Here is a 27,920-nt window from a genome sequence, read left to right on the forward strand (position 1 = left end):
GTGATGTAATACTTTGAAGTGCTGCAAGGAGCTGGTAGTAAAAGTAGTATGCGTAACGCTAGCCTCCGTGTCTTTAATTAAATCCAGATTCTCTCTACACAAACGTGGAGAATCTACATTGTCTGCCATCTTATCAGTATCTTCCTTTGTGACTATGTGTGCAAAGCTGACTTATTATATCACGACTAACAAAAAATAAGGGTTTTAATGATTTCTTTAAGGCCAACAATCCGAAGTGCTCTCTCAATTCCAGCCTCTTGCTTCTTAGTCCATTTCCTTAGACCTAAAAAATATACAAAAGTCATATATTGTGATGCTCGTTTTACTTTATTGAAGAATTAACACAATAGACAGCAGAATCATAAGAGGTTTCTACAGAATAACATATTGGGTGAGAAAAACTGAAGATGATCCCTAGGGTGGAAAGTTGGAAAGGGAGAAGATCCAGCAATTGGTGTTGATGCAGAATCTGTCAGTGGCTTGAAGACCAAGGTTAGCGCTCCCCTGCAAGAGACAAAATCAGACAACAATCAGAAACCTACTCATGGTAAAAGGCAAATTCAAAAACCTCCCACTGAACAACTCACTGGTGGACAGGTACCTTAAGTCTTTTGGGGCATCCTGTGGTAATATTTGCTGAAATCTCTTCTGTGCTGCTTGAAGTGGTTTAATTATAGTGGAGAGATGGCTCAGAAGGTCATATTCTGAGATCACATAGAGAAAGTGACCATATGTGCCAGTGGCAGTAGTGCTGGAACAATTTTCAGACTGGGGCTCCTGCCATTAATATCACATCACTGAAGTCATAGGGATTGTGAAAAATCCAAGCGTCACACAAAAAATAAGTGTAGCTAACTTGCTATGCCCTGCAGTATTAGTAGGGGTGGGGTACGTAGCTGGTGGAGCATTTTGGAGCACGGGTGGGTTATTGCTCTGTCGTATACTGACCACATTTTCTATTGGCATGCCCACTAAATTTGCACAGATATATAGTGTTATCTGGTAAAAATATATAGCACACAAACGATAATATGTGGATATCGGACTTCAACAATATTTATCATTTGCTCATTACTAAGTAAAGTGTCTTGATTTGTTTTGATCCTATTAAAATATTTTTTTTATAACACTTCAAAATTACCAATCTTATATGCTTCATTTGTGCTTTCCGAATTGCTTATATATTTTGAATTATGTGTATAGTTCATTTACAGGTATTTAAATGTTGTTGTGTGTTAATAAAAGCTGACATCCTGAAGCTCTTCTTTTCACTTCCTGTACCGCAGCAAGATTGTCACCTTGTTCATTTTTGCAAAATCGTCTCACTTTGCAGTCAGAGAAATAAAAGTAAACACCAGTTTCCGAATACCACAGAAGACATAGCCTGACATTTAACTTCGAAGCGTAAACAAATCTGACAAGATGAACACAAAATTCAAAGGCATCTTTATTGCTCAAAACCCTTTTGAACTCCAGCATGTATATTTCTGGGGTGCTTCAGCACACTTTCCTCCCCCCCTGTACCCCTACTTGTAGCGCCTATGGTCTCTACAGTATGTCACCAAGGGCCATATTTATGAAATTTGTGGCACTACCTTGCATCACAGGGAAAGGACAATAATGTACAGTATTTATACAATACAGAGCAATCCTGTCCTTCCCCCTGTTCTGGCGCCAGTTTGGAAACCTAGCACCAACGCAGGCCACCTTGCACCATGGTGCAAGGGTGCCTGTGTTGGAGGCAAGATTGTTGATGTGCAAGAAGGGGCAGCTTTCTACAAAAGATCAATCCTGAGAGGCTTTTTTCCTCAATTCTATGTGTGCTGCAGAATCCAGCACCCATATAAAGAGGGAAAAACGAGGAGCAATATAGATATTTCTCCTTGTTACGCCTCTCCTGGGGAGGAGTACCTTTTTGGCGCATTTCTAGGTTTACAAGTCTCTGTAAATCTGGGAATGTGTCAAAAAGCATGGGAGATACGTGGGACCCACCATAATGCCCATGGAATGCCTCTCTTGCGCAGAGTGGGGCAAAGCAGAGATTTTCACTGCATTGCATTGCTCCAGATTTTTTAAGCAATCCAAAGCCGCGCAAAGTGACTTTGTTTGGCTTCATAAATCTGACCTAGAGGTTTACGTCACGCATGTACCACATTGCATGGTGCAAGCATGACGCAAAGATCTCATAAATATTCCCCCTAGTGTCTCAGGGCTTAGAATGGTTGCTGTTGTGGGGTGCTATTATAAGGTTTTACCTTTATAGGATATTTTGTATTCCTGTGAATTAATGACCACTTTTATCAACATTTGATGTGCCGTGTGAGTTTGGGCACTGCATTGGTGCAATTTTGTGCAGCTGTTTGGTGATAATTGGATTATAACAATGCTCAGTTGGGCCTCTAATTGGACTAGAGGAAGTGATGGCTAGGCTATGGTCAGGAAGCAGGAATTTGCAAAAGCTAATGCTGGGATTAGCAGTAGATGTTCACTTTCTGTTTTCTTTATCAGCAAACCTGGTGATTGGCAGGCTTGTTTGGGTGTGCTTGTTTGACACCAATGCACAGTTTTTAAAACAGATTTTATATTGCTATATTCTGTTAGGTTTCACTTATAGAAATTCAATACCACCATTTAAAATGACGATCTACCATGCGTCTCTTAGTGAATATGCACAGCACCGTTTTTTACAGTGGCACAAATGAACTAGTCTCTGAAACATTCAGAAAAAAATATGTTCATGGGTGCTTAATAGAATGTATACTACTTGTGATGTACTAGATGCATTTGATATTTCATTAGTCTTCTGTACATGGCCGTATAATATGAGGAAATAACTATTTCGCCATGTTGGCTTTGTGCAGACTAATATCATATGTTGCTGCCAACCTTATGGTATTACTTCATTTCCTGTTTTAGTGTTTTTTCTTACAAAGTCCTCCAATGCTTGCATTCCCCCATTAACTTAGCACACATTACAATTCACACTTTATTCAATTCCTCTCCTTCACCTTTTTTAATGGTTGATTATATGTCAGTCTATATTCACCAAATCCTGAATCTGACCGACTAAGATTAGCTGCAGTAGATCCCTCATCTTGAGGGTATTTAGAGACCTAACACTGGGTGAGAGAGGATCTCTAATGAAAGCATGTCTGTGATTAATCTTGGGATATTCTAGGCACATTACTTTTTCAGGACATGGTCACGGGAACTGACCTCACCTCCTCGATCTGAGCCCCACTCCTGCAGCAGCCTTGTTACTGACACACTGTTTTACTATTGGTGCCCCTGGGAAGTCATAGAACTGGTCAGTGTCACAGTTTGGGTTCAGTTTGTTAACACCTGTCCAGCTGCTATTATTTGCAGACTAAAACAGAGGCATCCAGTGCTTGATTTGTAAAATAATAAGATTTCAAAGCTCTGCTCAGAAGACTGCAGCCGGCGCCATTAAACGTCAGCACGACAGACATCAAGTCTGCATAGTCTTGAACTCACCTTATGCTTCTTTAATCCATTACCAGCCACAACCTGAATACTTATTACACTCTTGCAGGTTTCTACTTTCTACCTTTTTTTATTTTTTTTTATTGACATTTTATGAAAAAAACAACAGTGTACCATACATTCAGCACAACCGAGGCATTTTCCAGTTGTGTCCAGCTAGGATCAATACAAAGCACCTATTTATATTATAACAAATAAATAACAGGTTACTGATGAAGCAGTACATCCGAGTCTCATGCCGGATCACTCGTCATTTTACAAATTACATAAGGTGCACAATGGTAGAAGAATTTGGACTGATCTCAGGCCCCACCCAGCAACCCCCACACCAGGCGTGTTTGATTTCCATATTTATTCATGTCAGGTTCTCATCCGGGACCACATCGGGCACTGCAGAACCTTCCACTCCTCCCCGCTCCTGGGCACAATCAACAAATGGTCCCCAAATGTCTCGTGGTCTTGAGGCGGCCGGCATCAAATTCCAGAAAACACTCAGTTGAGAATGGCCATATGTCACATCTTTTATCCAATCTTTAGCCAAGGGTACCCTTCCCCTCCCCCAGTGCACGGCCACTTGACGTTTAGCGAACAATAAAAGGAGTGCATGGAGTTTGCGTTTTTTCACTGGTGTCTCTTTAACGTAGCCCAGCAGGCCCAGCAAAGGGGACGGCGACAGAGGCAACCCTATAATCTGATTGATGGATGTGAATAACGTGGACCAGAATGAGCCAAGAGCTGGGCAGTCCCAGGCCATGTGTAAAAAGGAGGTGGGAATATATCCGCATCGCCAGCCACACTCATCTTCCTTATGAGCTGCTCGTCATAATGGACGTCTGTTGGGACTCCACTTTCCTGGTTTCCTGTCAATTCTTTTGTTACCCAGATAGTGAAAAATATTATTCATTATTTGTTTGGTAAAAATGGAGTAGAATTAGCTGGAATAGAACTCCTATCTGGCAGCTAAGGTAAGTAAAAAACGCTTATAAATTCAAGTTGTATGCATGCTTGCGGGTGAGAGTGTGTTTATGTAAAAAAGAGTGTGTGTGAATGTGTGTGTGTGTATGTAAACATGTGTGTGTGAGTCAAAGTGAAGGTCAAAGGCCTATGCTGTCACCTTCACTACCCCTGGCATTTTGATGAATTGACACCCAAGGAGAGAGATAAATGGTCCCATTAAGTGATTTAGGAATATTGTCAATCTGTTGCCTCCTATCGAAATCTCTTACTACAATGAAGGATCACAAAAGATGCTTCTTGGTTTTCTGTTTTGAAAATTTGAATGCATGACACACACTTCTTTAAATTTGCAAAATTAAAAAATATACATGTATGCACATTTTCAAGTCAGCAGACTATCCAACTTTGCACACCTGTAATAACTGCTCATACTTTCAGAAACAAGGAATTATTTTAACCGAATCTTCGGTTCATCTTTTTGAGAAAAAATAGGAGACTATCATTATAAATAAAATTTATATATGTGATTGGGGTAAAGTACAGTATGTAATAAATGTGGTTACTGATCCATGTTCAAGAATACTGCCTTATAGTCAATGTCTTCGACAGCCGGATTGTTGGAGCCACGGTTATGCTTGGTGAAGCTTCTGCATGAAGTATCTAAGGGGAAACTGCACTTCCTGCAAATATTCAATGACATGAAATATGAAACAGCTCAGAAGAGAAAGGTGTCCTTTGTAGATCATTGTTCAAATTTGTCTTTTAGAGGAAGTCTACAGTAAAATAATCGCCTCCATTCTTAAACAATGCGCTCTTCTGCGGGATTCCCAATTCCAGCTCGTCAGCGATTTTTCAATTTCATTCACGAACAAAAGGCCGCAGAATTATTCTCTTACCACCATGGCATTTGAGGATGCCAGAATCGATGTCTTAAAAACATCAATAGAAAGAAAAAAACAATTGGCGGCAGGTGACCTCCCTGACAGCTGCCACTATATCTAGAGATTGGCTTTGAAAGAGCCAGCAGATGCACACACATTGCTAACCAGTTATCTGCACAGTGGTGGTCTCAGTTGTATTTTCATTTGCCATCAGAGAGAAAGAGAATACTGGCAGAATTATCTTTACATAAGGGCTTGTTATTCCACTTGTGATACAAGATGAAATTGACCTTACCTTCTCTTATGTCTTGAGGTCTCAGGATATTTTAAGAGAGTACCTAAGTAAGCTTCAATTACAATCTGAGCGCTCTGCCATATCATTGCCCTAGGCTTGCTTAAGATAGCGATTTATGTTTTCATGCCCTAACTCACAGATACTTTTGATCAAAACAGGGTTTTATGCTGTTAAGGCTCATGAGGAGGGGGTCGTAGGTGCTGGTTTGTATATGTGTAAATGCGTGCTTATGGTGTAATATTGACGAGGGCATAATGATGGTGTTACATGTATTGTGGGCATTCATGACTTGATGCTGCCCTCCCCTGGAGTAATGCAGGTCCTGACAAAATGGTGGCAATTGGCTGCATACTAACAACATCATTTGTTGATGAGCCCTACCGCTGGCACCAGTGCTTAATTTGTAACATAATAGGTGCCTATACCCAAAGTTTGTTTAGAAGCCTACCGGCCGGCACTATTGAAGGTCAGGTGCTGAATACCATGGCTGCATAGTTTTGATTCCACTTTATAACTCTTTTTTCCACTACTGAATACTCCCTCACTCTTTGTCTTACTCTTTCAGAGTCTCTGCTTTCCTCCTTTGTCAATGTTGTTCCATTTTTCGCTTCCTCCTTCTTTCCCTCTTGTGTGTTTTCCTCTCTCTTGCTCTCATTGGAAGTCTAACGAGAAATATAATTGCTGGTTCCCATAAATAAATGCCGGGGGCCCACCTGCAACCAGTGGCCCAAATTAAGCACTGGCTGGCACATTGCTGGTCCTAAGAAAACCCTTTCCGACATAGAGTGACGCATAAATTATGCAAAAAAAAGAAGCAGAGAACTCTGGGTAGTTCTCAAGTTTAGAAGGAAAGCAGCTCCAGTATAGAGCACTCTCAACACCAGCGACACTCTAAATTTGCTCACCTCAAATGTCTGCTTTTCTATCAAAGTCTTTAAGCGTAGGATTAGCGCAGTGCCATCCACGCCGAGACAGAAAGGGACAAAGTGTTTAACCATTTCTTCTTTTGCACATTGCTGGTCCTGACATAATGGAGGTAATTCTTGACATAAATTGCACTTCTTCAGCATTATGGTGTCCCTCCCTGGCATAATTCTGCTCCTGATATAAAAGTGGTCATTCTTGGTATACTCTGGACATCTATAATGTGAGAGTGCCCCTTGGTATTATGCTGTTACTGGGCTAATAGTGATAATTCTTATCATGCTTCACACAATTGTGGCCTGATGGTGCCTGGCCCCTGTGTGATGCTGGCCCTGGCATAGCAGTGACAGTTCCTGGCTCATGATGGGCATACACAGCACAGGATGTTGAGGTATCAGCATTCAAGGCAAAATCTATCCATGTTTGGCTCTCGAACATGATCAACATGATAATCTGACAAAGGGCCACCAAAAGTCAATAAAAAGGAGCAATATTTCCTGAAAATGGTAGGATTTTGTTTTGTGTAAATTCGTTTTATCGAGTGAAAAGTTTGTATGTGGTAGTAAAATGCATACATTCTTTATAAACAGGTAAGCCCTTTCTTGGGGAAATAATATGTACATTCTGATATTTCACTGATAATCATTATTGCTTTCGATATCCTCGCCTGTAACGTTAGTGTAACAAGTCTGTTCTCTGAACCTCTAATGTACCCCTATATAGAGCAATAGTACTGCTGTTTGAGGCTGTCAAATCGACTAGCCAGCCATTGTCCAATTTGTATATTTTTACCACCCGATCCCTATCAGGGACATTCTCAATTAAGAAGTGTGTCTAAGGATTTCCTTGGAAGGAGCTGGATGGAAAAAGGGGACTGAGGGAAATGCAAAAATGAAGAAAGAAGTTATGAAAAATATTAAGGTCGAATTGCACTGCATTTTTCAAACTGACTGGATCACCTATGATTTTTTAGCTCTCTTATGGAATTTTTGGCACTACTATCTCAATCATTTCCTGCAGCGAGTGAACAACGATACCCACTGAGAAGGTCAGCTTAGCTTGGGGCACCGTGAAAGTATTAGAATGTTTTATTAGTGCTCTTCACAGTATATGGCTTTTTTGCTCAATTCTGTGAGAATGGCACTGTATCACGTTCTAGCTGACCCCTTTTTTAGGTCGAATTTATAGCGGCAGTGCGCATGCGCTGCTCGCTTTGCGAGGCATGCAGTAATGGAGTATGGGGTGGAAGCTCCGCCCACTCTCTGCCCATGTTTTAATTGGCTCGTGTCATTGTCTTTCGTAAATGCTGCCTTCCGATTGATTATGAGGCTTGTTAGTCCCTCCTTATTATGGCGATGTCGTCATTTGTACCCACCAATGGCTACTGGCCCCTTTAATTCGAGTGTTACACTGTATGGTACGTGTTATTTAGACTGTGATCACGACTTTGTACTGCCTTCTCGCCCCCTTCTCCCCCTTACCCCCGCCAGCACTCCCGTTGTCCGTGCTCCCCCCCGTTGTCCGTGATGCAATGCAATAGGTCTTGCGTAAATGCGAGTCCTATTGCATTGCAAATGCTTGTTTCTGTATCAGCCTGCCACAGATCTAACCCTCTCTGGGAGGATTCAGCCTCGCTTGTCGCTCAGTGCAATTCTGGGCGTACCTTAACTCCACGATACTCTCAACAATCATTAGGTGTCCCTGATCTCTGCATCTCCATCGTAAGCACAAACATGTAGGACTATCAAGGCTCACTTCTTACAGGACTTGCACTGTCCGCCACGTGGGCTGAGGTTCTGTTTTATCCTGAGGACTTCTTGTTTCTACTCACTTTTTTGGCTTATTTCTTGTGACCTTTTTGTTTGAAATTCTTTAGAACTATAGTGGTTAGTTAGGGCTCATAATGAAAGTGTCAGTGCTGGCTGTAAGCAATGTCAGGGCATGGAACATACACTGACTGGATAGTAGAACTGTAGTGACATTTTGTAGTGTAAATGCCATCCTGTGATGCCTATGACGCTTATAATAGTAACATTCAAACCTGATTTACTGATGCGGAGGGCATTAAAGTGGATGAAATGTGAGAACAACTACACAGCTATTGTAATTTGTTCAAAACACAATAAAATATGTTTAGGAAAAAAACCTTTGGAACACAAGTATGATGTTATCTAGTCAGGCATTTGAAATCAGGGTCTAGGCTCCAACTTGGGACAGTAGAAACATATGCAGTAGACAGGAATGGACATGAAAGCTCTGTCTTCTCTTCAGTCCAATAACTGGTCACAACTGGGTACTCTCCACTTCCAAAATGCAGATTTCAATTCTGATTCATGCAGTCCGGCATACTTGACTGGACTGACTCTATAACTTGCTCTCAGTACCTTAGTGATCACAGTTTACCATTCCTGTCCCACATAAGGATGTCCACCATTTTTGTGCATTGTAAACATTCCAGTCTACAATGGAAGCCTCTAAATGTGTTGGAAAACCTTCCCTGAAGTATTGAATGTGCAGCAATGTCTGTTATCACTGCATTCAAATGTAGGTGATACACTATAGCTCAATGAAATACAAAATATCCTCCTTCTTGGGCTTAGTCCCACAGAGGGCATCAAGGACTCTTTGAGTGGAATGTAAATGTAGGAACTCAGAAACTCAGACACAATCAGATCGCTCAATAAAGCCTTGTAATTAAGGCAAAGCCCCTATCGCTACAGAAACGTCACTAAAAGTGACGTTCCCATGGCGATAGGGGCTTGTACATATGCGCACAAATGTCTCAAATTTCAGCATGTGGTGGTGCTATCGTGCCATCTTAGGTGCAAATCAGCCACACCTTTTCAGCATTCATCGTACCCCAGACAGGGCGGAGCGGCGGACTTATCAAGATCACGCAACACACTTCCCCTGGATCTCCAGAATATTACACGTACTGGGGATTCCATTTTATGAGTTAGTCCACTATTAGGACAACTGTTTTTCATACATCGTTCCGGAAGGGAGTCTAGAAATAGTTTGGACCTTTTCTTTTTAAATTGAAAAAGTCCAGTAGGATGAAACACTTGTCGGCTGCATTGTTTTGGACACATAGGTGCCGATTCCGATCCTGGAAAAAATTTCCCCGTACGAATCGTATCCGGATTTTTTCCCGTACGAATCGTACAAGTACCGTACAAACTGGCAAGTACGATTCGATTGGGAAAAAGTCCATACGAATCGCATTGGGAAAATTCCCCCACACGTCCTCGGGTTGGAAAACGTGTCCGACACATCCCCGGTGATTTTACGTACAAATGTGAAAAGTGAAGTCCGAGCGCGCAAGTACGATCCGTCCCGTGCGTCCGATGTTACAACCGTATGGAAAAAACACCGTCCGGACCGAACTCCCATAGCAACCATGAAGACATGTGCCCGCATACGCGCCGAACCCCCCCCCAGCCCCCGCATGTAAGTACGCACCGTACCCCCACCCGTGTATGTACACCAGTGTATGTACGAGTCGAACCCCCACCCGTGTATGTACACCCGTGTATGTACACCCGTGAATGTACGAGTCGTACCCCCACCCGTGTATGTACGGTGCGTACCCCCAGCACGTAGCGCTGGGGGTACGCACCGTACATACACGGGTGGGGGTACGACTCGTACATACACGGGTGTACATACACGGGTGGGAGTACGACTCGTACATACACGGGTGGGGGTACGGCACGTACATCCGCGGGGTCTGGGGGGGGTTCGGCGCGTACTGGGCCCCCAATTCCACTCGCATCGCGCCGTACTTCGCTTTTCCGGCACTTTTTGGGTGCCGTAAAAATATTGCCGTCCGGACTGGTGTCGGTTCGAATCGTACTTCCTTGTTCGTGAAACGGAGCCTGACTGCGTCCCGATGTCACGTCGGCGCTTTCCCGGATCACATTTGTATGTATATTTTCGTCGGTCGGTGTTTTTTACGATTCGTACGGAAATGGTGTTTCCGTGCGAATCGTACTTCCATGTTTGTAATGTTTTTTTACCGGGTACGAGTCGGACGGAGAAAACCCTCCGACCGACGGTTCGTACCCGTTTTTTCCAAGATCGGAATCTGCACCATATTGTATGAGAATTTATCTTCAAGTAAAAACATTGAGGAAGACTCTGACTCTTGTGGACTGGATCTGATCATTTCATCATAACTTTATCAAGAAGAGGCTTACCGCCATAAACTGGACTGTGTGTGCTGGAGTGCAATTTCTTTTCTGCCTTGAAAATAAGGCGAAGCCCCTATAGCCACCTCAGCGTCACTGAAAGTGACGTGGTGGCAATAGGAGCTTGTAAATATGCCCCTTCATCTCTTCTCGATGGTCATGGCCTCTAGAATGTCAGAGCATAAAAATATTCTCTCCTAATAAAAACATGCACAGATGATGCTTTGATTGTGGTCTTCACTATGCAGTAGACTAAGATATGCTGGGGAGCAGTTGCACTCGGATGTATGACGTTACAACGCGTGCTGTTACAACGCATGCTGTTACAACGAAACTTTTACAACGCAAGTGGATTTACAACGCTATGCCATTACAACGCAAGTCTTTACATCGACTTGCGCTAGATGGCGTTCTAACATTAGAAAAGTGTAATTTACTATTCCAACTCCAGTCCACTTAACAGTAGGGAAGGTGTTGGGATAGTAAACTACACTATTTGTAATGTTAGCACGCCATCTAGCGCAAGTCGATGTAAAGACTTGAGTTGTAATGGCATGCGTTGTAAATCCACTTGTGTTGTAAAAGTTTCGTTGTAATGGTAGTGCGTTGTAAAAGTTGCGTTGTAAAGGTTGTTCCCCGTTGCACTCTGGTGATGGGGAGCAGTTGCACTCTGGTGATGCACATGCGCTTGTCATTGGTTGTCATTTCTAGAACTGAGTTAAGGTAGGTTCTCAACATTGCTAGTAGTCTATCTCTCTATTCTGCTCGCTGCAATAGTAGACTTCCTAGCCACAAAGCCTATGCTTGGTTCTACAAGAAGTGATCAACAGAGTCCTTCCCGTGGTTCACTGCTTCCTCTGTGCTCATGCTCATGCACAAAGCTTCACTGATGAATCGATAACCTGGTCTCAAACAACAGCTTGCATGTCCAGGTTATAGCAGACAATACCAAGTTAACAAGCCATTCAGATGCTGACCTGCAATTGCAAATTTTTAAGGAGCCAGCCTAATCCGTATGCCTTTTTAGCTGCGCACATGTATCCTCATTATATGCAGTGTTTAAAATCTAAATTGATAGTAGAAACCCCATGATACTCCCAAGGGTTGTAAATTGACTCCAGGCATGTCTTAGCCTGTCACAGACAGTTGCTTGGGATGCAGCTCATATTCCTGAGCTAAATACATGGTATGAGGGATGGGCACAGAAAACTTCACTTTGTCACAAGCTTAGATACTAGATTGCACTTGATCAAGTGAGGGACACTCCTAGGTCTCCTATTTGTAATTTGTAGGGTTTGTGGGTCAAATCTAGCTACACAACAATCTGAACTATGCCAGCCTTTCATATTAAGGGTGGTCAAAGAGCAGCACTCTGGTTTACATATGTGTTCTAGAGAAAGCCACAATCCCGGGTCCACTCAAACACATACTCCACAATACTGAGATCTTATCCCCTCAGGCACATGCATACAATTTCTCACAGTCGTAGGAAATTGAGGCGTTCCAATAATGACAGAAGCCACACATTGTGCGAGGGAGGCCAGAAGGCACTGTACCCACTGTGATTATGGATAAACGTTTGGACAGCGTTCACCTTCTTGATATAAGCCACTTTGAGCATTCCTGCAAAATGAAACACGAACACTAAAGAAGTGGCCAAGGGCATGGCCACTGGTCTCATCTTAAACAAGTAATGTGCTACCTGCCCATCCCCCACATACTGTGTCCAATCTTTGCCAAAACCCACAGGGCCCCGCAACAGCCTCTTCCTGGCTTGAAGAGATGCATATTCTATTCTGGGGCTATGGGATGTGTGCAACTGTAATCATGGAGCCAGAGAGACTATGAGCAGTATGGAATGCTAGTTCCCAAGGGAATGTACTCACTGTCTGAGGAGGAGGAGCCTTCTCAAAAGCGATGCTGATGCCCACAAACAATTACATCTTGTAAGGTATAATCCAGCCCCACTCCATATTTTCCCTGTGAGAGATATAGACACTGTTAGAGCAGTACCTCTATCGTGAGTACAAAAATCTCATGAATACTACACAATGAATTCCTACTTTTCAGCAGGAATTCCAGTGGAACTCCTCCCCCACAGCAGTTACTACCCCCATCATTGCTTCCAAGGCCCAAAAGGTTTGCTGAGCTTTCTAAGCTTTGCTGCTGCTCGGCACCCAATGAGACTTGCTGCTTGCCATGACACATGCTCCACTTGCTTTCAGACTATGCTTCTTGTTCCCCTAATATTTATAAGAGTGGGGGGGTTGGCTCGTTCGTGGCACCTAGGCTGAGCCTCTTTTACAAAACTATCAACAGTTGCGGAGTCTAGGCGCTGAAATCAATTAATTATTTTTTACTGTAAGAACCACATTTACCAATATGGTGGCCTTCGTGATTTATTTCACACTCAGTTCTCTGTTTGGAAAACAGTTACACACATTTATCGCATGTCTTTTTTGATGGGCAACCTTTTTTTCTTTTTTTCCCATATAAACATTTTACAATGGTGATTGAACATACTCAAACAATAATATTTACAAGAAAAAACAATACAAATGTGAAAAAGACCAGTCCTTCAATGTAAGAGCAAGACACCTGGTGGATTACACATTTTTAAATCAATCACACTATGCATCCTGCCGGTATAAGCTAGTGGGGGGTTGGTGTTAAAGGAACAGGCTGTTTGCCGTATTTCCTAACTTCTAATGTTTGAATTAAATAATTATCTTCCCCCAACCAGCGGGGTCAATGCGTTTCGAAACCTTCACAGATTCTTTGGTTCTCCATTTGTCAGCATCAATGAGAAAAGTACAGCCCCCAGTAATTACGACTTTGTAGGGTATTAAATGGGGATTAGAGTAAAATTCTAAAACTATGTTTTATGTCACATTTTTTCAGCACTGACCCAGTCCCGGTCCTGAGGAGAACCCAATAAATTGTGAAGGACTTGTCTTTTTCACAATTGTATTGTTTTATCTTGTAAATATTATTGTTTGAGTATGTTCAATCACCATTGTAAAATGTTTATATGGGAAAAAAACAGGAAAAAAAGGTTGCCCTTCAAAAAAGACATGCGATAAATGTTTGTAACTGTTTTCCAAACAAAGAATTGAGTGTGAAATAAATCACAAAGGCCACCATATTGGTAAATGTGGTTCTTACAGTAAAATATAATTAATTGATTTCAGCACCTAGACACCGCAACTGTTAATGGCCCTGTTCCCATAAGGCAGAGAGAGGATGTGGTCTCACGGCTAGACTGCCGACTTTGGAGCTGGGAAACCAGGGTTCGAGCCTCGGGGTCGACTCAACATCCTGTGATTCTAGGCAAATCAGTTAATCTCCCCGTGCCTACCACAACCAAAAAAGAAATGTGTCCGTCTATAACTTAACTGGTGCTCATGTAAAGTGCTCCAATACCTTTGGGTCGATTTCGCGCTTTATAAATCTGCAACAAAAGAACCACTCCTCGACAAGAATACAGTGCTTAATTTATGAAAGTAAGAGTGCCGGTGTCCAAAGCTCTGTTCAGAAGATCTTGGCACACTGAATACCAAGACTTTTAGTCTTAAAAACACCTCTTGCCTCTTTAATTAACTACCAGACATTCTATGCCTCTTCATCTCACTCTTGTAAGTTCCGGCTTTCACCCCATTTAAAGGTTTTGCCACCTTTCTCTTCCTCTGTCTTTCCAATCTGTGTGTTTTCCTGCTCTTTCATTCTGTAAATATCTGATGCAGAAAAATAAGTGCCGGTCCCCATCACTATGTTTTGGTGCCCCCGCCGGCAACCACCTGCTCAAATTAAGCACTGCAAGGATGCATCACTCAGCAAGCTCTGCTCAATGGGAAACAGCCTTTACAACACGGACAGAATTACGCATTGCCATTACAACGCAGGCACTACAATGAACGCATTGTTACCAAGCGTTCCATTACAACGACTTGCTTTAGGAAACGCATTGTTGGATTTTGAATCCAACACCTTCCCTACTGTTGCACAGACTGGAGTTGGAATAGTAAATTGTACTATTCCAAAGTCCAGTGCTTCCCTAAGGCAAATCGTTGTAACGACTAGCTTTGTATTGGAATGCTTAGTATTTCCCCACGTTGTAAAGGCATGCATTGTAAAAGCATGCGTGAATACATCGTGAAACCACACGAACCCAGTGTTTGGCCAAAAGCTACTGAGGACTCAAGTCCAGGACAGCATGGTCTCTCAACAGTATTAGCACTGCCATATACCCTCAAGTGAAATTTTCCACAAAGATTGGGGAGGCCTTAAATTCTCAAAAGTATACCAAACATGCAGCGCCCAGGCCTGAAAAGCATGTTTCCCTCTCAACAGTTCCAACATATGTAATTCTTCCTAGTGCATAGGAGACAGAAAGCTCTCATAGTTGTGTTAACTGTGAAGCTTTTGCATTAATACAACTCTACTGAAAATCAAATGCTAAAAAAGTATGTACTTTGGCAGTTCAATGAACTTGTGGTAGGAGCTGATTCCCTGGGATCTGAAGCAATATGAAATAAGCCATGATTTAGAGTTTGTCAGGAAGGCTATTTTGTCACAGCATAGTACCCCCTCCCCCAAACCCTCAGTCTGCCTGCCCGATTTAGGGGCAGGCTGACTGAAAGCATGTTGTCGACAGACCCAACTGGTCCTTCATTGTCGACATAATCCTTCGAGGACCCCACAGAGTCCTGGCCGTCACAGGTTAACCACCCGGCCTCCCGTCCAATTTAGGGTGGGTGATGGGATGGCGTTTTTCCTGCTGTGTGTCCCAGGTTACAGTAAAGAATACAAAAATAATGATTATTGTGGCAATGGCTTTTCATTTTTTCAAAAACAAATTCCCACTTTGAGAGTTTGTTTTTGAAAAATTAAAACCTGTGTAAAGGTTTGATGTTTGGCCGTCGTCTTGTCTGTTTCATTTTTGCACCATTGACAGGAACCACTGTTATTGCTGAAGATTGTCCGTGGGGGTGGTGAGCAACGCTAAAGTTGGAAGGAAAGGAAGATGGCGGACGTTGTTTCACCGCCGAAGGACGCCTCCTAGAGCTCTCCTCCTGCTGCTCTGACCATTGACCGATGGCTACGGTTCTGCCTTACAAAACGGATTAAGACGGATTAAAGACCTGAGGAACGTGAAACTTCACTAATATATTATCAGCAAAAAAACGGGAAGGAGCGGGAAGGATTTCGAGGATTTCGAGGCTGTAAGGCACTCACCTGATGTGCCGCCTTACGCAAGTCAGCAGCTCTGTTTTCGGCGCTCGCAGCGCGAGGTGGCGTTCAGGCTCCGGCTCTGTAAAGACGCTCTGCAGCATAGCGCGAGGGGAGCAACTTCGTGATACCGGGATGGCCCCTCCTCGGAGCACCCGACGAGTCCGGGCCGAGCACGGTGGAGAATCAGAGGCTCCACAAGTAGCTGCTACGGAGGACAACGACGAGGAGGAGCTAATGGCAGTAAGCAGCAATATCCAGCATAGCCCTATCCAGGTACTCAGCCGAGACAGGGGGGGCCGCGGCAGCGGGAGCGTCTATGCGAGCTCGTCACCAAATATTAATACAAGCAACCTCGGTAAACCCATTATGAATCTTCTGAAATCTGGACAAGCTTCTGTTCTTTTCCAGGCTATTGGTTCAGAAACCTCCACTCCGGGTTTTCCCATAGCCGAGGCACTTAATGCTGCAGTTGAGTGCGGGATGGCTAAGGACACGGATGAGGTTGGGAAAGCTGGGAAAGTTGGTATACTTGTACGATTACCTAATACTGACCACCCCTCAGAAACTGATGGCTTACTGCTCGGGAGCGCTGAGGATGCAGGCCTATCTCCAGGCCTATCTCCACCTCATGACATTATTTTGGACTGTGTTGTAGAATCTGAGCAGTCAGAGCAGGTAGAGCCACAGGCCCTAGCGGGCCAGTCGAAAATTTCTAAAACTAAAGGCGCTAAAGCCTGTGGGGGTGGCAGTAGAGGTGGAAAGGGCCGTGGCCACGGGAAGACACAAGTAGCTGGTGCTGCCATTGGGGCAAAGGCTCTACAAGACCGGTTGTTAATAACTTCTTAAAGAAGGATTTGGGAGCAAGCCCGCTACGTAAATGGGTGTCCACAAAAGGCGAAGTGAAAACTATGGTTGCTCGATTATCTAATATTGGTTTACCTGCCGGTCTGGGCAATTCAATAATAGGCCCGGCAACACGGTCTGAGAGACCTAGATCTGCTCCTGTTACCCCCGCAGAGCTACCGATAGTGGTGGGTGAAGGCCAAGTCCCGATAGTTCAAACCAGAGACACTGTGGCTGATGGTGTAACACCTCCTATAAATTTGGAAAGTACAGAGACCTTTGTAAGTCCTATTACCCAAATCCCCTTTGTAACAACCCCGGTCTCATCTATAGATAAAATACCAGAAAGGGAAGATCTAACTAGTATAGTAGGGGATCAGGAGCTCTCCTCAAACTCTTGGACTCTGGGTCTGGCATCTCCGACATCTGTGGGTTCGGCAGCGGCAGCTGAGTCAGCTAAGAAATGTAGTAGCGAAGTTTTGAACCCCAAAATAGCTTTGCAATTGGAACCCACTTTATCTACAGTACTCTCAGTACTGGCAACCCAACACGAGGAGACACAGCATTATTTTCTTCAGGCCAGAACGGATAGACAGGAGATTAAATCTGCTCTGGAGGAGGTTGCTACAAAGGTCTCAAATCTTGGTATTGAAGTCTTAGACCTTCAACAGCGGGTTGCCGAAGTGGAGGAGGCCAATGCTGCTGCCTGTGCCTCAATTAAGGTTCAAGACCAGCTGATGATCACTATGCAATCTAAGGTCGAGGATTTAGAAAATCGGCAAAGACGTCAGAATCTGAGGGTCTTTGGGGTACCTGAAGGAAGGGAGGGCGCTGATGCTCGGGGGTTTATTGTTAATCTTTTCTCTAAAGCATTTTCTGATCTTGCTGACTGGGATATGGACACGCAAATTCAAAGAGCGCATCGGCTCCCCCTAGTGGCTAACCCCTCTAGATCCTCAACATTTCCTCGACCAATATTGGTGTGTATTGGGAACTTTTTATTGAGACAAGCCATCTTCTTTAAAGCTCGACCTACGGCCCCAGTACAATATGACTCAATGTCTATTTTTGTTCGTTCTGATCTATGTAAACATACTATGGACAGAAGGTGGCAGCTAAGGCAGCTTATGGATCCTTTTAAGGCTATCAGTGCATCTGTGTTTCTACAAGACCCTGCCCGTCTCAAGGTGATCAAAGACGGGCGTCCACACATCTTCTTTAATGAACAAGAGGCTAAGATTAGCCTATCTAAATGGCAGCAATTACCAAAGAAATGACAGGGGGAGCATATAATGGGGAGCATATAATGGCTTTTGTACGTCCATGCATATTCACGTTCCGTTTGGAGACGAATAATCTATGTGCTGTGATTTATTTGGTACGGTTAGGCGGGGCTTTGTAATGCACCTGTATTTTGTTGTACTTATTAGCCATTGGTGGTCGGAGGAGGGGGGCGCTTTCTGAGGGGGTGTACCTTGGTGTGTTGCTGTCTTATTGACAGCTGGGAAAGGGGGTGATTCTGTTCCGTAGACACAGGGCTGTGGGGGGGCACAGGTAGGGGTAGGGGGGTGGGGTAGGGGTAGGGGGGTAAAAGTTGAAAAAAGCCAAAAGAGTGTTAAAAAGAGTGTTACAAGCTACAATGGATCTTTCGTTTTAGGACAAGATTGTGGATTGGAGGGGCTGTGTTTAAGTGTAATATCTGGAAGAAAATGTCTAGAGTTCGTATAATGTGTTGGAATGTGGCTGGTCTGAACTCTTCTATTAAACGACGATTAGTTTCGGAGGAACTAAAAGCATATCAACCACATATTGTTGGTCTAACAGAGACTCATCTGGCATTCAAGGATAGTAATTTTTTTAAGCAAATGGGATTTGAGCTGATAACATGCACCTCCCAGACTGTTTCAATACGTGGCGTTGCTCTTTTGCAAGCACAAACTACTAAATTTACGTTACTACGTTCACTAAGCGATAACAGGGGTAGATGGGTCATCGCTCAACTTTTGGCCTACGGACACAAACTTACAATCTGTGTGGTTTATGGTCCGAATAGCGATTGTTCTAAGGACATTTCTTTTTTAAATTCAGAGCTGTTGGGCTGGGATGGTGAACTTATACTCATGGGAGACTTTAATTGTGTTTTAGATCAGAAATTAGATTCCTCAAATGTCATGGGTCGGGTTAGAATGGTATCTACTAGGGCGGCTATTAAAGATCTATTGCGAATACACCAGTTGGTCGACCTATGGCGGGAGGTTTATCCATTAGTTAATGGTTTTACATATTTCTCGCAACCACATCGCCAATATTCTAGGATAGATATGGTGTTTGTCAACCAAGCTCGCTTAGCAGACTCTAATATCGAGGTTTGTCAAAAAATCACGTCGGACCACAACCCTCTATTGGTTTCAATATTTCTTGGATTAACAACACTGCGGGCGGCGAGGGGTTTTACATTTCCCAAAACTCTGCTTAAAAATCATGACTATATTCAGCGTATGCAAGGACAATTAGTGGATTTTATAGACACTAATGCCCACACTGCTTCATGGTCTATGGTTTGGGATAGTCTTAAGGCATACATCAGGGGCATTACCCAACAGTATTTATTTCGTCAAAACCAGGTTAGAGTACTGCTTGCAGCAGCCGGGCGAAGGGAGTGCTTGGGATTAGAACAGCGACACATTAAAGCAGTATTAAATAGAGATTCTCGAGAAGTTGACATCCACCAGCAACTTGTAATAGCGAGAGCTAAGATCATTCGTGAGCTAAGGGAGAAGGTGGCCAGTCAGTATCATGAATCTAGATTAAGACAATATGAATATGGAGAGAGGATTGGACGGGTGTTAGCCTATCAGCTTGCGGATTCTAGGGCCCATACGCAAATTAAGAGTATCACCGGGGAGGATGACCGAATATATCACCAACCTGTAGAGATTTTGGAGCAATTTAGGCAATTTTATATAGATTTATATAGGGATGATACAACATGCGATCATTTTGGGCTAGCAGCTTACTTACAGGAGAGCGGTTTGAATGCATTAAACTCTCTTACTACTCTATCAATGGACAGGGATGTGGACGGAGCTGAAATCTTGAAAGCAACTAAGGCTTTACCCTTAGGGAAAGCTGTTGGGGGGGATGCTTTACCGTTGGAGTTTTACAGAACTTTCTTAAGTATTCTGGGCCCGTTTTTTTAAAGATGGTAAACGATATTCTAAACGGCAGAGACGCTCCCCCGTCTTGGAAACAGACTAATATAATTGTGTTTCTTAAAAAAGGGAAGCCTCAAGATGAGAGAGGCTCTTATCGCCCAATATCACTCATTAATCACGACATAAAAATCTTTTCCAAGATCTTGTCCTCCCGACTCGCCCCATTTATAAAGCTAATAGTGTCGGATCAACAGCACGGTTTCGTCCCAGGGCGGGATACTACAATCCACATTAATACTGCCATAGCTGTGTTTGATGCTGCCCAATGCTTGGGTGGCAAAGTAGCGATCTTAATGTTGGATGCCGAGAAGGCCTTCGACCGAGTTACTTGGGGGGCACTTTGGGCCATAATGGTGGAAGTAGGGATCGGTTGCAAGTTTGTTTTGGCTATCCAGAAAATGTATGCAAACTCGCAGGCTGTTATTAGGCTTAACGGTCTGACTTCGGATCCATTTTCTATTCAGAGGGGCACCCGACAGGGGTGTCCCCTTTCTCCTTTACTTTTTGCATTATATATTGAACCTTTCATCTGTCATTTGCTACGGAATCAGCGGATTAGCCCCGTCTCCTATAACCAAGTTCATATTAAAATAACTGCTTACGCGGACGATATAGCTGTTTTTACAACAGACCCGGTCCAAGCGATGGGGGAGATTGTTTCAGAAGCACAGCGTTTTGGATCAATCTCTGGGTATAAGCTCAATACTAGTAAAACTCAAACAATTACTAATATTGAACTTACCCATTGTCCACCTATTCTGGGCGTTACCCAAAAGGCTACTTATCTAGGAGTTAGCCTCAATAGCCATACGGAAGAAATAGTGAAGATTAATTACGAACCACTATTTAAGAAAGTGGCTACGGACCTACGCAGGTGGCACCAATTGCCTCTAACTATTTGGGGGCGCTGTACTGTTATTAAAATGAATGTCCTTCCAAAGTTTTTGTATTTGTTTAGGAGTATTCCCCTGCGGGTTCCATTTTCATTTTTTAAAAGACTGGATGGCATTATAGGCAGCTTTATTTGGGGGTATAAAAGGGCCAGGCGGACTATTAAATTTCTTAAACTCCCATACGAGAGGGGTGGTTTCGGATTACCGGATTTCAAACTATGTTTTTGGGCTGCTTTTGCTACGCGTTTGCAGAGCCTGATGGAAGGTTTTGGTACGTCTCAAAAGTGGATTTCATATCAGTTAACATGTGGGTCGGAGTATAGGTTTGTACTTGCTCAGATGACAGACCCGAATTACTTCAAACGCGTTCGTTTCAAGATTTTGAGACACGCTGCTTGGATATGGCGGGACATTTCAAAGCAGTATAACATCCCCGATTTGCATGCTAGTACTTATTTAACTGGGAATCCTAGGTTGGGGGTCTTATTTGGTGATCCTGCTTGGAAGATCTGGCAACACTGCGGTGTACTACAGTTAGGGCAACTGTACGACCAGGATGGATTTAGGTCATTCTCTTCCCTTAGAGAAAAATTTGGGGTTCCCAACCACTCTTTCTTTAAATTTTTGCAAATTAGAGACTTTTTTATTAATGGGGAAGGTTTAGTGAGCGTTAATACGTTGGGGGAATCTGTAAGCTCACTCTTATTATTTCGGGGCAGGGGCTGTATAGGAAAAATTTATAAATATTTAACTATAGGTGCAGTAGATGACGCTGTCCAGGCTGTAGAGAAACTAAATTGCTATTTTGGAATTAGCATTACTACAACTGATCTGTTCAGGTCATTATCGATCATTAACACCTCTGTTACGTCTATTAACTTAAAACTTCAGCAACATCGGATGTTATTTCTTTTGTACTATACGCCTGAAATCATTTATAAATGGACTACGCTCAATATGACACCTAAAACCTTCTGCCCTAAATGTTCATTGTATGCTGCTGATGTTAGACATATGTTCATTACCTGTCCATCACTCTCTGCCTTTTGGTCACGGATTGCTAATATTGTTATTTCGGAGAAAGAGATACTTTTGGGGCTTATAGATGATCCAGGTTTAATATCAGCAGCTTTATTCTCTATTATTATGGCTTGTTATCGATTATGCATTGCCAGGGTCTGGATTGAGCCTAAACCCCCAACGCTTGCGGAGTTTTGACAGTTGGTAAGAGGGGTATATGAATTGGAGATTGCCCTAGCTAAGGCCTCCCCTCTCAGATCAGATCAGAACAGAACGAATTTGGTACTGCCTCCAATGGGACTAAAGAGCTATCGATGATTTTTGTTTTTATATTTTATATTTGCTTATCCAGTCTTGATTTTCTGATCCCATGTTATGTTCTGTAATTTGTTTTACTGTTTTTCTCTTTTGGCTAATAAAAAAAAAAAAAAAAAAAAAAATGGAGTTCCCTTGGGTTGGCGGGGTCAATGTCAGTTGGAAATGCAGATTTGCATAGTTTTACTCTACAAAGAGGACATTTTTTTCTGTGAGAAACATCATCTCACATTTCTTGTGAAATTTGGGGGTTCTCCCTACCTATTTTCACTCAGTCAACATGACTTTGCTGTATTTTCAGGACCAACTTCACAAGTTTCTTCACAGTGATAATGATCCTCAACGTTTGTCAATGTTCATAAATATTGCAGTTTGTGCCTGATCCGTGCAAGTGCAAAACTCTTGATTGTCTCCCTTTCTTGCCCCAAGCACTAAACTTACAAGCTGTGTTATCACTATTGTATTTGTAGTTTAATATAACTTTAAAATGACATCTTTATGATTTTGGAAATTATGATGCCGACTTTGGAATCAAACATGTGTTTTTGGTACCACTAGCTTGCACTTTTATGTGCAAAGACTGTTGGGAATTAGTCCCACTTTCATTATTGGGTTACAATACAAAAGTCGGTAGTAGTGTTTTTTAGAGAGTCGCACTTCAGAAAGGTATACAATCAGACTGGGCAGTCACAAATATGGTTAATTCTCATATTTATCCCAGACAGTAGAACAATTATTTATGGTGCCACTAGGGGTAGAAAATGTACCCTACTACCTGTACCTCCAAACTCGTCTCAAAAGTAAAGAAAATAACTACCTGTCTTTGTTGTTTGACCAGTGATATATTGATTACATGGTTTTGTGAAGACAGCTTATTAAGGTTGCACATGAGAAAAGATTTGATATCTAGAGTGCCGGGGTATAACTAGGTTTGTCCACTTTCATTATTGTTGCACTTTCTGCTAGTGCACAAACTAATAACTGAATTAATTTGATTGCCAACGCAATCAGTACTGATCCTAGTTACTCAGTCACTGTCCCACGTCCCAGTGCCAGTTGCTGAATGTCAATCCCCAGCAAAGGCCGTACTATAAATGTAGGTTTTAGTAACTAATGTTGGCGATAGTTCCCCATCAACCCCTTTCAAGATTTAGAAACTTAGGTGTTCATTTAAGCACAGGCTGCAGGCCTGCCGCACCTCTGTCACCTCATATGAGGCAGTGCCACATATTATTAACACATATATCTCCTGCAAGAGAAATGGCTCTCATTTACATAACAAGGGCCCTTTCAAGGAAAAAAATAATAATCTGTAATGGCAGATCCACCATGCAATTTTGACATGATGGACCTGTTATCTCTTATGTTATTCCACGATACAGACTCTCAAAGTGGGAGTTCATGTACAAAAGTAACTTAATTATTATCCCCCCCAAGTGTTGTTTTTTTCCTGCTAGTCAGACGGATATTTAATGTTTTTTTGTGTCCATGACTATCATGGTTTACCCAGTGGTGCAGAACAGAAAAGAATGAGCACTAGTGGAAATATCATGAGAAGAGCGACTTTAATTGGAAAATCTTTCTCTGTGGCATTTCCAAGGCTATGATGTCACAAGGTAGATCCAAAAGCAACTCTGCCATCTGGAACACTGACTTTCCCCTCATTCTAAATGAGGCATTAGAAGGCAGGGGTAGGTGGTCAGGAGAACTTTGTCTTCTTGGTAGATATTCCATTACTCCTATCTTTAACAACCGTCCCTGAATCAACATCAGTGCAGGACCATGAAGGCATGGTTTAGTAAATTATCGCCAGATGTTCTTTGAAACTAGGTGCAAAAATCAGTCTCAATTACATATTGAATTCTTGTGACCACCATTTAATTTTGTGAACCAACCTATGCACTAATAGGCTGGATCACAAAATAACAAATCACAGGGGGTCACAGGATAACTTACCTAATTCTTATTCATTAGGTAGGTCAGAATTTGCAACCCACTGTGATTGGCTACAATCAGAGGGATGGTGGACTGCATGGGACACTAGACCAACATAATGGTGATTTTTTTCCAAAATGTGAAAGTTGTTTGAAAAATAAATATCCTGTGTTCCATAATGGGATGGGACTGCCTTTAAAAAACATAAGTTTTCCTAAAGGTGGGGACCCTTTCCCTTTTGCTAATCACTTACCACCACAAGCTTGGCCTTAATGACTGATCGACAATTTGAAACCATTGTTAGTGCTGCAAACAAATGATATATATTGGTAACTAAACTCATTTTGGAAGGAACACTACTAACATGCTCATTTCAAATCACAATTTGGGTATGATTTCTAAACTGGTTTTGGGATTCTAAATTAGTTTTAATTAATTGCACAATAGGGCTAGTATGGATTTTTAGCAGTTGCAAACCCAGTATTTTACAGAATTTGAGGTTTTTTGATTGCAAAACCCCTAATAAAATCGGACTCTTCATCACCAGTATTGCCAGTACCACCATTACTTGTTGTGGGACAGGCTCAGGTATTGGTACATGGCAACAGAGCTGATTTGGTTGGGTGTAGATATCTCAATAGGTTGGTAAAGAGGTATGGAAGTTGTCATTTATAAAACTGAATGGGCCCTGACAACAGATTATGAGTTTGTTAACTCCTGAGTTTGTTGGTTTCTTGAAAAGGAGCTAGTCCTGCCTGTGTCTGGATGGCTCTTGGGACTAGGTCAGGGAAACTGTGCCTATTATCTTTAAGGATGAACTGGGCCAGACTTTGTGGACTGCATGGATGAAAAAGGAGACTGCTTGACTCACCCATAGCTCAATAGCTCCGCGGATTGGCTCAAGAATACATGCATTACCTTTAGGGCTTGAGTAGATGCAGGTGTTGATGCTAGGTTTGAATTCTTGGATTTTTATTAGAGATATGTGGAGAATGTCGTCTCTAGGCCCTAATACAATCAGGATGGCACAGATGAATGGAGTTTCAGTGAACCCAGGGAATTGACTCACAGTCAGACCATTGATCGTTCAAGTGAATGGTGCAAGGTACAAATCCAATCACGTTCAAGGCTGGGTGACTCCGTAGACAAAAGCAGATATACAGAGCATGGGTCCTGAGTATCTAGATGTTTTTGGGGGTCGTCCCAACTACAGAGAGATTGTTATTGTAAGTATGTTGTTGGCTCAGAGGCTCGACAAATAGATATTGAGCATGCCTCCTCTGTTACCTGGTGATTTAGGGGCTTGACAGATATATTTATGGCTTACCATCTCAGAGTATGGATGAGCTTGGGATATTGGAATGGGGATACAAAGTCTGTCACTACAAATGTTGGGTATGTATAGGGACACAGACTGTGATTTTAGAGATTCGAGCAGCCTAAGGAATAATCATAGGGTAGAAGGCATCTCATGTCTAGACAGACGTTTGACACACTACTCCGGGGTTTGTCACCTCTATGGCTGGCTAGCTCAGAAGTCTTGCATGTGTGCTGTAGGAATGAATTTCATAGAGAACTGACGAACACTACGGATATAAAGCCTTTCTCATCCTGAGTGAAGGGAGCAGCTTCATATTGCATTTAATTTCTTGAGTTCATGAAAATGAAGCACAAGGACACAGAACATATCATCTTTAGTGCTGGGTAGACGAAGAGAGCTGACCCAAACAACAACATTTTGCACATAAAAAGCGAAATATGAGACAACTTCATAGCATGCGTTTTTGCCTCGAATATTATTTTCACAAAATTGTCTAAAGTCAATCATCTTCTTTTCATTCACTCTGCAGGCGTTGTGAATTGCTTTCCGATTACAGTTAAACCTGTCCTTCACTGTAACACCTTGAACGCAGTGTTTCATCAAAAAGTGGCCGGCCTCTACTATTGTGTGAATGCTGCTCTCCACTCTTCACAGTGTCTTCTGAGGGACTTTTACAGAAGGGCTGGAGGAAATCGCAACCCCTCCACCTGACCAGAAAATTGCAGTTTTTGAGAAGGGGTTCTCTTCATCAGTGCTCTTTCCTCACAAGTGTGGATTAGCTAAACACAATTGTATGTCAGTGGTGAGGCCTGGTGGAGGTGAAGAATTCTTCTCTGGTCGATCCACCTTCTGCGTCTTTCATTTACGGCAATCCATTGAGAACCCTTGGAAATATGGCTGGGGGAAATCTATCCGAGCTGAACACAACATCCCTGTAATACAGTAGTTGATAATCTGATCCCACCCAAGCTGGCCGCTGAATCAAACTCAGACACAGCCATTGCCCACGCACTAGACGAGCGAGGTCACAGCAGAGTGACTGGCGATAATATAAAATAAGGACAAAGCACGCAGAGCGGAGGCTGAAATGAGACAACTAGCGCCAGTTGGAATATAAAGACAGTATTGGACCGAGAGGTGCAGGACAAGGTAGACCAAGTCAGCGGGAGCCAAACCAAGAAGAAGGAAGCCAAGACAAACGCTGAGGAAAATCCTGCGGAAACGAGACAGTAGACACAGGCAACTGACGCAGAGGAGTCAAGCTGTGGTCAACGAAGGGAAGAGGGAGACCACTCTGGAAGTACCGTCGAGAGGACGATACGGTGATCTGAGACACCACAGCCCAGGAGGACCGTGGTAGTAGCCAAGTGGTCACTTTTCTTCTGGGGTTGGTAAAACAGTGGTGGAAAGGTGTTCAAGGGCACGGAAAGGGGAGTTAAACTCCCACACACTGTGTGAACCCCACACCCAAAACACCCCGCTGACAGTTACATCCACCTGAGCACTTAGACACAGATATAGGTATCATATATACTGATACGGGGTTGTTTTTATATCCTTTTGAGCCTCTACAAGATAATCCCACGGGGCCACAAGAAGACTATAGCCACTGGAAAATCAGAAACCTTTGACAATCCCATGGAATTTAAGACATAGACGATGAAAATGAAGGAAGTGCTGACCAATCTCCCCCTTATGTTTCCTTTTCTGTACGATTATCAGTAACTTTTTTTTTTCTTTCACAAAGGGGATACATAACTGCAATAAAAACAAAAAGTCTTAAAAGCACCTTTTGCCCTTCAGTGTGTCCTTCTGACCCATTAACCAATCACATTCCCCTATTTCGATCCTGGAGCCAAGCTTTAAGCCCCGTTGGCTTTTGTTATATGTGCACAATAAATCAAACACCCAGTGAAGACCAGAAGCCTAGGGGCATATTTATGGCTGGGCTTGCGTCGCTTTTGCAACACGCAACATGCTGCATATGTGACGCAAGCCCATAATGCAATTTATGAAGCCATGCAAGGCCACTTTTTGTGGCTCTGAGTGGCTTCATAAATCCAGGATAACGCAGCTCAAATCACTGCGTTGCATTAATGTGCCCTGGGAAGGCATTCCATGGGCGTTGCATGGGTGTTCCCACACAACTCTCATGGGTTTTGAGGCATTCCCAGACTTACCATTGCTGGTAGACCTGAGATTGCGCCAAAGAGATACACCTTCCCTGTTGAGGCATAATAAGAGAAATATCCTTATTTCTCCATTGCCATTTAAAGTGTGAAATATTCAAACTAAACAGATGCAATAAAATAACCTGATTTTACCATTACTTGCTGGATGTCAGGGACTGCTTCACTCTTAGACCCCAAGGCTATCCTAAAAGTAAGTAAAAACA

General features: G+C 42.9%; 1 long non-coding RNA gene across 1 annotated transcript; it reads right to left on the reverse strand.

Moving 5' to 3' along the window:
• Positions 1-308: 308 nt before the first annotated feature.
• Positions 309-27,920, reverse strand: LOC146811130 (uncharacterized). Its single transcript, XR_014965782.1, has 2 exons — positions 27,850-27,920; positions 309-504 (listed from the first exon to the last, which is right to left on the reverse strand). It is a non-coding gene; the product is annotated as an uncharacterized LOC146811130 (long non-coding RNA).

The sequence above is a fragment of the Triturus cristatus genome, chromosome 7 (genome assembly GCF_964204655.1).
Source record: "Triturus cristatus chromosome 7, aTriCri1.1, whole genome shotgun sequence".
Taxonomy (NCBI): domain Eukaryota; kingdom Metazoa; phylum Chordata; class Amphibia; order Caudata; family Salamandridae; genus Triturus; species Triturus cristatus.